This window comes from Mus caroli, unplaced genomic scaffold (genome assembly GCF_978045245.1).
Source record: "Mus caroli unplaced genomic scaffold, Mus_caroli_1 scaffold_16, whole genome shotgun sequence".
Taxonomy (NCBI): domain Eukaryota; kingdom Metazoa; phylum Chordata; class Mammalia; order Rodentia; family Muridae; genus Mus; species Mus caroli.
Window position 1 is genome coordinate 25,319,258 of NW_028227271.1, and position 9,380 is coordinate 25,328,637.

A 9,380-nucleotide genomic window follows, 5' to 3' on the forward strand; every position below is an offset into this window, starting at 1 on the left:
CTCACCTGGAGCATGGAGACTGTAACAGGCATTTCAGAAAACATTATGGATAACCAAGCCTGATGGCCAGATCTGTCCCTCCAGCTACTCAAGAGATCCTGCCAGGACTAGAGTGGGTTTTTTTTTTTGTTTTTGTTTTTGTTTTTGTTTTTCGAGACAGGGTTTCTCTGTATAGCCCTGGCTGTCCTGGAACTCACTCTGTAGACCAGGCTGGCCTCGAACTCAGAAATCCGCCTGCCTCTGCCTCCCGAGTGCTGGGATTAAAGGCGTGCGCCACCACCGCCCGGCTAGAGTGGGTTTAAGGCCAGCCTGGTGGCATAGTTAGGTCTCATCTCTAAATAAAAAACATACACAATAACGCTGGGGGTGTCACTTAGTGCTAGGGCCCTGCCTAGTAAGTCTGAAGCCCTAGGTTCCTTCCCCAGTATTGCTGGATGACCCTGCCAGAAATCACTGTCCGAAGTGCTGAGTTCGAGGATCACCATCTGACCTTGCTTACAAAGGCCGGAGACTAGAAACAACCCAAGTGGGCTGGTGAGATGGTGCAGCAGGAAGAGGCCCTTGCTGCCAAGCCAGCACTTGGGAGACAGAGGCAGGTAGGTTTCTGTGAGTTTCAGGCCAGCCTGGTCTACAGAGCTAGTTCTAGGACTACCAAGGCTACACAGAGAAACCCTGTCTCAAAAAACCAAAACCACCACCACCAGCAGTAGCAACAACAAAAAGATCCAGGGTAGATGTGGGTCAGTGTTCAGGATATATTGTTTTTATGTATTTGTGTATTGTTTGTTTGGGTTTCAGGCAACCCAGACTGGTCTAGAACCTGCTATGTACCTATGACAGATCTGATCGTCCTATCGATACCTCCTGAGTTCTGGGATTGCAGGCGTATGTGTCACCGCACCAGATTAAGAAGGAATGGAACCCCGGTGCAGCATAGCACGTGTGCTTGTTCTTTCTAGTGTGGCTGTTAAATGTTCCTGGGAAGGAAGCAGGAGATGGTATGGGCTTCTGGAGGCCTGGCGGCCGAGGCGAGCCTTGTTTCTCCTTTTAAGCTGAGTGTGGTAGTTTGAATGAGAACAGATCCTATAGGCTCACATATCTGAATGCTTGGTCCCAAGTTGGTGGAACTGTTTGGGAAGGATTAGGAGGTCTGCGACGTGTGGAAATGTTAAGGGTTCTTTGGGAAGTCAGTTGTGTTGGATAGTGTTTTGCTGGGACAAACATGTGAAGGAACGATTAGCTGAAGCAGACACAGGTGAAGGCTAAGCCAGATTTGTAAAGGAACATTTTGCTGAAGCAGAGACGGGAGAAAGGATGTTCTGCTAAAGCAAGCACGTGAAAGGACACGTGGTAGGGGCTGGAGAGATGGCTCAGTGGTTAAGAATACTGTCTGGCCGGGCGGTGGTGGCGCACGCCTTTAATCCCAGCACTTGGGAGGCAGAGGCAGGTGGATTTCTGAGTTCGAGGCCAGCCTGGTCTACAAAGTGAGTTCCAGGACAGCCAGGGCTATACAGAGAAACCCTGTCTCGAAAAACAAAAACAGAAAAAAACAAAACAAAGAACACTGTCTGTTATTCCAGAGGTCCTGCGTTCAATTCCCAGCAACCACATGATGGCTCACAACCATCTGTAGTGGGAGCTGATGCCCTCTTCTGGTGTTTGTGAGGACAACTACAGTGTACTCATGTGCATAACATAAATAAATAAATCTTTTTTTAAAAATAGGTTTTGAAAATATTAAAGTTACAGGTGTGGCTTTGTGGGAGGAGTTGTGTCACAAGATATGAGGGTGTGGGCTTTGGGTTTCAAAAGCCCGGGCCAGGCCCAGTGTCTCTGTCTGCCTGCAGATCACCATGTAGCGGTCTCAGCTACTTCTCCAGCACCACACTGTCTGCTTCCCACCATGACAATCATGGGCTAGTCCTCTGCAACTGTAAGCCCCCAATCAAATGCTTTCCTTTCTAAGCCTTGGTCATGGTATCCCTTCACCGAAACAGAACAAGAGAAACTGTGGGAGGCATTTTTTTAATCTTTGTAAAACTGAAGCTGGGCATGGTGGCACATGCCTTTAATCCCAGCACTGGGGAGGCAGAGGCAGGTGGATTTCTGAGTTCGAGGCCAGCCTGGTCTACAAAGTGAGTTCCAGGACAGCCAGGGCTATACAGAGAAACCCTGTCTCGGAAAAAACAAAAAAAAACAAAAAAAAACCAACAAAACAAAACAAAACAAAACAAAACAAAACAAAACAAAACAAAAAACGATGTGTGTTACATGGAGGCTGGGAGAGGGTGTTTCCCCTGAGCTGGGGTTACACGTGGTTGTGAATCACCTAATGTGGATATTGGAAATGGAACTCTGGTCCTTTGCAAAGACAGCAACCTCGTTTAACTGCTGAGTCATCTCTTCAACCCCATGAAGTATTTTCAAATCCCATACATGACTTTATTTGTTTTTGGGTTTTGTCTGTTTTGAGGTCAATGCTCCGCTATTTACAAGCCCGGTTTTTGTTTCCTGCTAGGTTATTCTCTTAGTGGCCACGAGGGGGCAGCAAACACTCTCTCCTGATTTTTTTACACGTGGCGGCAGCATTGGCCCTTTAAAAGGTGGTGGCTGAGCACTGTGGCAGGACAGCAGACTTCAGTGTTGACCTGGGGCCTGGGCTGGGGTGCAGAGGGATGGAGCCCAGGCCCCAGGTCTGATCTCTAACAACATTAAAAAAAAAATGGCCCGGAATTTGGGGCTTGCAAGGAGAAGCTGCCACTGTGAACTTCACCCCTGACCCCTAATTTGTAGAATTGCTTCACTAATATATAATTTACATGCTGTACAGCTTGCCCAATTAATATACAGAACGTTCTTTTTAAATATGGCAGCATTAAGTTTAAAATAGTATACCTTTAAACATTTGTTTGTTTGTTTGAAACAAAGTCTTACTGTGTAGCACAGGCTAGACTGGAATTGACTTTGTAGCCCAGGTTGGTCCCAAACTCGTGGCACTTGTATTACTCAGAGTCCTCTAGAGGAACAGAACCAAGAGAATGAAGCTGGGCTGTGGTGGCACTCACCTTTAATCCCAGCACTCCCAGCACGGGGGTCAGGGGAGGCAGAGGCAGGCAGACCTCTGTGAGTTCAAGGCCAGTCTGGTCTATAGAACGAGTTTCAAGACAGCCAGGGCTACACACTGAGGCCTTGTCTAGGAACACTGCCCCCCTAAAAAAATCTAATAGCATGAATATTTAAATGGGATTTATCGGATTGGTTTACACGACAGGTTAGATGAGATTTTTCAGGGAGTAGACACAGGTATGTATGTAGCCCAACAATGGGCGTCTGTATGCAGCCGAGCCCGAGAAGCCATTGTGGCTCCACAAGGCTGGGTGCCACAGCCGTCCCAGAGAACTGGAGGATTCCTGGAGAGCTGCTGATCTTCAGTCCACTTCAGAAGCCTGAAGAAGCTGATGTCAGCCAAGAAATGCAGCAGTGGCGGCCACAGCCACATAGCAAGTGACTCGCCATGGAGACACCAAAGCAGTGAAAAAGGGTAAAGCCACCTCCCTCCGACCTCATTTACCAGGACCAGCACTGAAAGGGGTGGCCATGTTTAGGGCCGGTCTTCCTGCTGTTAAATAACAGGGTCAAGAAGGTCTCACACAGGTGTGCCTGGCCGGCTTACTTCAATGTTGACTCCAGATCCAGCCAAACTGACAATCAGGATTAACAGTGCCAGCTGTCCCCCTGTCTCAGCCTCCAGTGTGCTGGCACCAGCCACGAAAGCCCTCAGAGCTAGCTTTCAAAGCTTTCATTCTATCATTTAAAGTGCCCAATCCAGGGGCACTATTTACAGCTACAGTGTGGACAGCCATCCCTGTCATCTATATCCAAGCAGACGCTGAAGCCTGACTCCCCACTTTCCCCTCCCCCCCCCCCACCTCGCCAGGGCCCTGGGAATGTCTAATCCACTTCCTGTCTCCATGAATCGCCTATTGTAAACACGTTCCACTGGGACTCGTTCTGTGGGAGCCCTTTTCCGTCGTCTTCCTGCTTTAGCTGGCTGTGTTTTCAAGGGTTCTCCATGTGACAGCAGATACCAGCGCTAGGTACCTTTTCACGGCTGAATAATGTTCTACTGTATGGATAAGTCTTGTGTCTCTGTCTTCCTTTGTTGACAGAGGAGGGAATGTTTCAGTCTTCTGCCCCTTGTGAATAGCATTGCTGTGACCACTGTTGAACTCCCGTGGTGGTTCATGTCTGTAATAGTAGCACCTGAGAGGCTAAGGCAGGAGGGTCAGGAGTTCAAGGCCAACCGTAGATCCATAAAGGTGAGCCAGATATGGCAGAACACACCTTTAATTTCAGCACTTTGGAGACAGAGGCAGGAGGTTCTCTGTGAGTTCAAGACCATCCTGATCTACTGAGGACCAGGACAGCCTGGACTATGTAAAGAGACTTTGTGTCAAAACAAACAAATAAATGTTCCATGTGAGTCTGGCCTCCAGGAGACCCTGTCTCAAAAGCAAACCAACAAACAACAACAACAAAACCAAAGCAAAACAGGTGTCATCCTCTACCAGGAAATGCACTGAGACCCTCTCTAATGGTGAGGCCTCTTCCTCTTGGTTGGCTAAGGGCACAGGGTGAAGGGGACGGAGTGACCAGAAGATTCTAGAATTCTGCAGGGACAAGGGCAGGACAGTGGAACTTTAGCCTGTGAGATTTTAGTAGAGCAGGGACGGGTGACAGAGGGGAAACTGAGACCCTAAGATCCCCTGGATGCTGAGCCGGCAGGTGGCCACACCCACTCCCTCCCTTTGCAGCTGGGAAGAGAGAGGGTTGTATTGCCACACATCCAGGGGAAACTACCAGCAATCCCTCCACCCTCTCAGCAATTGATGAGCATTTGACAGTAATATTCTACTGATACAGGGACAGGCCTGTGGCCAGTCAGCCAAGGCCAGCCTATTAGCCAGGAACCACAGTACAATCTCCTACTAAGTGCCAGCCTTGGAAAGGCAAACCTACTGTGTGTGTGTGTATGTGTGTGTGTGTGTGTGTGTGACAGCTCTGTGAAGTAGAAAAAAATTTTAAAAGATTTATTTATTTATTTAATGTATGTGAGTACATTGTTACTGTCTTCAGACACATCAGAAGAGGGCATTGGATCCCATTACGGGTGGTTGTGAGCCACCATGTGGTTGCCGGGAATTGAACTCAGGATTTCTGGAAGAGCAGTCAGTGCTCTTAATCTCTGAGCCATCTCTCCAGCCCCTGAAGTGGAAATCCTACAGATACCTTCCAGCTGAGACATCTGTCCCTCCTGGTCTGCTGGGCAAAGCCATCAAGAAGCAGAGTCAGAGCTTTGATCCCAGCACTCTGGAGGCAAAGGCAGGTGGATTTGTGTGAGATCGAGGCTAGCCTGGTTTACAGAGTGAGCTCCAGAACAGTCAGGGCGACACAGAGAAACCCTGTTTTAGAGAGAAAAAAAATTTTTTTAAGCCTTTAAAACTGGTATTTTGGAGCCCCATTCCTGTGTCCCACTGCGAAAAATGAGAACAGATCTCTGAGGTGGATACTTCCCCGAGAGCTGGACCTATTTACTTTAGGCTCCCTGGGCGTCCTACAGACTTTGATTCATTCATTCACTCATTCTGTCTGTCTGTCAGGTTTGGGACATGGGTGAAGGGGCACTGCCTTGTCCCTCTCCTGCTGCTCAGGATGGAAGCTCTTTCTAGATTGCCATCTTCATTCCTGAAGGCGAAGGTGGCTGGCCATGGGGAAGCAATTGGCCCCTCTCTACTCCCCCTGCTGTGTGGTCCTGATACAGCCATCTACACATCTGAGCTTCAGTTTCCGTATTCACTCAGTGAGTATAATGGCAGTCTCTGAGAGGGCAGGTGAGGGTCAACTGAAGCAATCGGCAGCGTGTGGCAGACGGGATCCCCTGAGAAGCCAGCTCTTTTCTCTCAAAAAGCGGGGTGAAGCTGGACATGGTGGCTCATACCCATAATCCCAGAACTTGGGAGGCAGAGGCAGGAGAATTACAGAGTTTGAGGCCAGCCTGGTCTACAAATTCCAGGACAGCCAGGGCTAAACAGAGAAACCCTGTCTCAAAAAACTAAATACAACCACCACAAAAACCGAGGGGAGTGTGGAACAGGGCCTTTTCTTGTGGGGAAAAAAAATGCTTGTGAGGGAAGAGGCAGGAGGGAGTCAGCCGGCGTGACAAGGTGCCAAGCAAAGGCAACTCTCAGATGGAAGGGGAAGGGGTTTGGGACTCACTTGAGGCGGGTGTGTGTGTGTGTGCCTTCTATCATGGTGGCTGGAGTCGCGCTTTGGGAACATGAAGTAGGTGGTCACACTGGAATCAGGAAACAGAGATGAATGCTGGAGCCCAGCTGGCTCCCCTTCTGCCCTTCTCCCCTTCTCCCCTTCTCCCCTTCTCTATGAATTAGGAACCCTAGTCCATGAGCTGGGACTGCCACGCTAGAGACGAAGAGTATTGAAAGCCCATGATGGAAATTACGCTTTAAGCTGACAGAGGCAAATGCCTTCGCTTATCTTGATCCATCATTTGTGAGCGGCGATGGTTTTGGTGACTCCATATATGAAACTTTCAACCAGTTTGGGAGGAAATAAGTAAAATGATTATTTTGTTGGTTGGCTGCTCTTAGCATCTCTGGATAAATTGATAAAGGATAGGAATGAGCTCTGTGATAACTCCCTCAGGCACTTCCAGAAGTGTATCTCCTGGGCGACTCTAAGATGCGTCAAGTTGCTGAAGACTGTGTATCTCCCGATAAGGGCAGCTGTGATGGGGAATATTGATTGTCAGCTTGATTGGATCTGGGGTCCACTTAGACACTTGCCTCTGGGTGGTCCTGTGAGTGTGTTTCCAGAAAAGATGGATGGAGAGAGAAGCCCTTCAGAGTGGGTGAGAGCTTCTAGCAGCCCTAGGAGGAAGCATCCTGGCTACCATTGCCAGTCCCCGTCCAGCACTGCTTCTTTTTATTTATTTATTTATTTATTTATTTATTATATGTAAGTACACTGTAGCTGTCTTCAGACACACCAGAAGAGGGAGTCAGATCTCATTACGGATGGTTGTGAGCCACCATGTGGTTGCTGGGATTTGAACTCTGGACCTTCGGAAGAGCAGTCGGGTGCTCTTACCCACTGAGCCATCTCACCAGCCCCCAGCACTGCTTCTTGCTGCTGTATCTGTCTTGTAGAGACTGCAACCCAGCTTCTTGGGATTTTGAACTTGGGTCTCTCCTGGGGTCCTCCAGGCCTTCAGTACCAGGTCGGGACTGTGGGCTGAGCAGTTGTAAGGCTCTCTGGCTCTCTATCCTGCAGACAGCCATTGTTGGACCACCCAGCACCTAACCTATAAACAAATCTGACAATCCCCCTGTTTTGATGATTCTCTTCCACTGGAGACTATGACTAACATGGCACCTGTGGGCTTTGTGTGGGCACAGACAGACCCCAGCCCCAGGAACAGCTCTCAATAGGAAGAAAGCTTACAGGTGACCTTGAATGCTGGAAATGAACCAGAGACCCTGGCTGGGGGACGCTCCCTGTGACAAGGGTTATGCTGGGTCTCTGCTTGTCACGTGAGGGAGGCAGGTGACCACCTGTCTCCTCCTGATTCAGAGAGGCACCTTGCCATTCTAGAGTTTGCCGAGGGCCGGGGTGGGCATGTGGGTCAGGCTGTAATCTAGATCTGTCTCTGATTGCAACCACGTATCTGCTTTCTTGTTCAGCTGTGATGGGTCCAAGGGATAGAGGACTGCATTGTCCAAAGGGATTGGGTGGCCTGGCCCTGAGAGGAGTAGCCAGGCTCAGGGCTAAGGCTGCAATCCCAGAGGAGCAATACCTCTTACCCTTCAGTCTTTCTTCCTCCTTTCCTTCTCTTGTTCTCTCTCTCTCTGTCTGTCTCTCTTTCTCTCTGTCTCTCTCTCTGTGTGTGTGTGTGTGTGTGTGTGTGTGTGTGTGAAGGTCAGAGGTTAATCTCAGGTGCCATCCACGTTGGATTTTTTGTTTGTTTGTTTGTTTAGTTTTGTTTGAGACAAGGTCTCATTATGTAACCCTGGCTGGCCTGCACCTTGCTGTGTAGACCACAGAGATCCACTTGCTTCTGTCACCTGAGTGCTGAGATTGAAGCTGTGCGACACACCTTGACATTGTTGTTTTGAGACAGGGTCTCTCACTGGGATTTAGGACTTGCTGAGCAGGCTGGCTGTCTGACCAGCAAGCCCAGTGACCTTCCTGTCTCTGCCTCCCTAGTGCTGGGATTTGGAGCATAGACCCCCACTTAGGTGCTGGGGATCAAACTCAGGGCCTCATTCTTTTGCAAATACTTTTTTGACTAAGCCATCTTCTCAGCCTTCTCTTTGTTTCCGGTTTGTTTTGGTTTGTTTTTGTTTTTTTTAGACAAAGTGTCACTATGTAGCTCACACTGGCTGCAAACTCACAGGCGCCCTGCTCAGGATTACAGCATGCCACTACACCCTGCCTACCTTTGAATCCGGCTCTGCCTGGCGAGGAACTCAATCTGGCTGAGGAGGCCTTCCAAAGGGAGGGATCAGCATGTACAGAGAAGAGCCTGAACCCAAGAGATGAGGAAGTGGCCAAGGAGCTGGGGTAACACGAGGCTACAGGGAAAACAGGCCTGATGACACGTCCCTTGTCAGCCACAGGCGATGGCGGATTTTGTCCTGAGTACAAGAAGCAGCCACTGGAAGGCTTAAAGTAGCAGGATGTGGTGCTGCCTGCTATTCACAGTCTACAAGGATGCCAAGGGTGGTTGGAGGAGCGTGGGCAGGGCTGGAGGAGCGTGGGCGGGGCTGGAGAAGGGGAACAGTGTGTGGCTGGGGTCCTATACCCTTCCTTCAACTCTTCAACTCCCCCCACCCCGTTCCCCTGTTCCCCTTCCCTGCTTTCTCTCTCCCTCAAGGCCAGCCCCGATGATTCCAGTAAGGTAGGATGACCCAGAGCCTTGCAGGTCCTCAGGTCGGAAAGACCGCAGAGCCTGTAAATGAGATAAAGGAAAGGCAATCCTTGGGCCTGTGGGGCAAGCCTCTGGATGTGTTTGCCTTGAGTCTGCTCCAGTAACTGTAGTAAGACACCGGAGACAGGGTGATTTATAAAGAACAGAGGTTTATTCAGTTCATGGTTCTGGAGACTTGGAGGACAGAATGTGGTGGTTAGCATCCATTTGAAGAGATCTAGAATCTGACAGGAACAAATCTCTGGGCCTGAGAGGGTTTTTACAGGGTTAATTAAAGGCAGGCACCACCATTCCACAGGCAGAAGTCACCCTCTGATTCCTGCCTGTGGGTGTCATGTGACCAGCTGCCATGCCACCTCTGCTATGACAGACC

The 9,380-nt window shown here is 49.5% G+C and overlaps 1 long non-coding RNA gene across 1 annotated transcript in view; it reads left to right on the forward strand.

Annotated features, from left to right (window-relative positions):
* The window catches only part of LOC115029410 (uncharacterized), a 15,884-nt gene extending 7,088 nt beyond the window's left edge, over nt 1-8,796 (forward strand). Inside the window, exons 2-3 of the long non-coding RNA XR_003834966.2 lie at nt 5,661-5,860; nt 8,431-8,796. This is a non-coding gene — a long non-coding RNA (uncharacterized LOC115029410). The remainder of the gene's footprint in view (nt 1-5,660; nt 5,861-8,430) is intronic.
* Nucleotides 8,797-9,380: the final 584 nt, after the last annotated feature.